General features: G+C 43.1%; 1 pseudogene; it reads right to left on the reverse strand.

Moving 5' to 3' along the window:
* Positions 1 to 605: 605 nt before the first annotated feature.
* On the reverse strand, positions 606 to 1,023 carry LOC136136676 (protein FAM136A pseudogene; annotated as a pseudogene).
* Positions 1,024 to 2,654: the final 1,631 nt, after the last annotated feature.

The following is a 2,654-nucleotide window of genomic DNA, read 5'->3' on the forward strand; positions in this document are numbered from 1 at the left end:
AGGGAAAGTTTGCTTCCCCTACCAGTGTGATAGCGCTTCTTATATTTTTACAGGGTCTCCAGGCTGAAAGATGTCATGTGTGAGAATTTTAAGAAATGCACATCCATATTTTGACGGCCAGAAATGAATATCTGCAAGGACCTTTTCAAAGTTTTTATCCAAACTACCTCCCCCAACTCTACATCTTAAAGTAACTTCATGCCCTTGTATATAAAACAAAACCAAGCAAAACAGATCCCCAGAAGCCCCCTTCTAAATTAGTGACCTCATGGATTTTGTTTTATTTCCAGTTTGTGGGAAATGTTGTAGTGATCCTTCTGGTAAACAGCTCATAGTATCTGTACCAGGATAAGCACTTGCCACATGAAATTCAGGCTCACAAAAACTCTCCTGTGCTATCTCTGACCCAAATTTTAGCACCAATTTTTTTCACTTTCTAGGATTCAAACACAAGGGAACCAGTGTCCAGAGGCAAGTGACATAGGCCTTAAACTTGCAGCCATCCTTAATTTCCTCATTCATAAACTTTCCTTAGAAAACTCAAATCCCCATTCCTCTTTTTAAACAGATTCCTGCCTTCAGCCCCAATGGCCAATAGCAGACATCTATTTCCCAATGGACGAGAGACACTCCTTCATCTTCTTGGTCATGGTTGGGGTGAGGTTCATGTGGTCATCCACACACTTGGTCACGCAACTCTCCAGCTGCTGCTTCACCTGAAGCCCTTTACTCCCTGCATCTATTGAATCTTTGGCTTTGTCATTGCAATGCATAGTGCACCGGGCCAGGCCATCCTGGAACTTCTCCAACTCGCTGGTCACCAGGGCCTGGGCTTGAGCCGAGGTGCATGGCAGCACGCAATGCACTGGTGCACTTGCTGCATGGACGCCTGGCTGTCCTCACAACAGACGGTGCTGCAGCGGGACATGAGGCCCTGCATCTTTCCCAGATGTTCTGTCTCTCCAGACTCTTCACCATAGAGTCTACCGCCTCCTGCACCAGGAGTTGCTGCAGCTCTGCCATGGCGACCTGGCGCTGCTCCCTGCTGGCCGGCACCCACATGGACTCCCGCTCAGGAGCCTGCTGCCTCGCTGCTTCCTGGGTCACTGTGGCCCGCCCTTTCCAGAAAATTCTTTTCTTATACAACTTTTCATTTTCCTAAGCATAATTGCCTTGCTTTTTTCATTTGCTCGGTTTTTAAAGTTCTAATCATTATTAAATCATTCCCAGACTCTTAGCTAGGACCTAAAACTCTGCTCCATTCATTCAAATGCAGTAGATAAGTTATCAGTCCTTTTTTTCCCCCTTAGAGATCTACCTTGTATATTCTATTTTTAAAATGATACATAGCATTAAATCTTAAGACTGTATCACATTGTATTTATTCATTCCCCTTTGATGAACATTTAACTTGTTTTCAGTTTTCCTCTAATTAAGGAAGATACATGTGTGAGAATTTTTCTAGGCTATGATGAGAAGTGAAATTACTAGTGTATTATTCATCTATTGCTGCATAACAAATTACCTCAAAATTTTGCAACTTAAAGCAGCAAATATTTGTTATCTGTGTTTCTGTGAGTTAGGAATCAGAGTGTGTCTCTCATAGGCTGTAATCAAGTTATTTATTTATTTATTTATTTATTTGGCTGCTTTGGGTCTTCATTGCTGTGTGCAGGCTTTCTCTAGTTGCGGAGAGCGGGGTCTACTCTTTGTTGTGTTGGGCCGGCTTCTCATTGTGGTGGCTTCTCTTGTTGCAGAGCATGGAGTCTAGGCGTGTGGGCTTCAGTAGTTGTGGCTTGCGGTCTCTAGAGCACAGACTTAGTAGTTGTGGTGCATGGGCTTAGTTGCTCCGTGGCATGTGGGATCTTCCGGGACCAGGGATCGAACCTGTGTCCCCTGCATTGGCAGGTGGATTCTTAACCACTGCACCGCCAGGGAAGTCCTTGTAAACAAGTTTTTAACAGGAGCTTTGATTTCATCTGAGGACTCAACTGGGGGAGGATCAGCTTCCAAGTTCTGCCTCTCATGTGGCATGATTCCGCTTCTCACAGGTTAATTGACGGAGGACCTTAGTTCCTTTCTAGCTTGTTGGCTGAGGCATCCTTCAATTCCTTGCCTTGTGGGACTCTCCATACAACATGGCAGCTGGCTTCCATGACAGTGAAGAAGATGGAAGCCAGAGTCTAATCTAATCTTGCAAATGACATCCCATCACGTTTGCTATATTTTGTTAGAAGCAAGTCAGCAGATCCAGTGCATACTCAAAAGAGTGGGGATTACATGAGGGGATGAATAAAGTTGTGAACTGCTCCGAGTCTTGGTTGTACTAGAGTATTTAGCCTGGAAAGGGCGACTAAGGGAACACATGAGTTTTGTCTTATATATTTGAAAGGCATATGTAAAGAGGAAATAGTAGATCTCCTCTGTTTTTGATCAGAGATTGAACTAAGAGCAGTGGGTGGAAATTAAAATGTATGGCCTTATAAGATGATGTGATTTCTGTTCTTGAACATAGTCTGTTAGGGGCTGGGTGACCTCTTGTAAAAAAGATTACAAAAAATTTTCTTGCATTAGGTTAGAAACTTTAAGTTCTCCAAAGATTATTTCTACTCTAAAATTTTATAATTATAAATGAGTGAGTTTCAAACTGTTAG

This window comes from Phocoena phocoena, chromosome 16 (assembly GCF_963924675.1).
Source record: "Phocoena phocoena chromosome 16, mPhoPho1.1, whole genome shotgun sequence".
Classification (NCBI taxonomy): domain Eukaryota; kingdom Metazoa; phylum Chordata; class Mammalia; order Artiodactyla; family Phocoenidae; genus Phocoena; species Phocoena phocoena.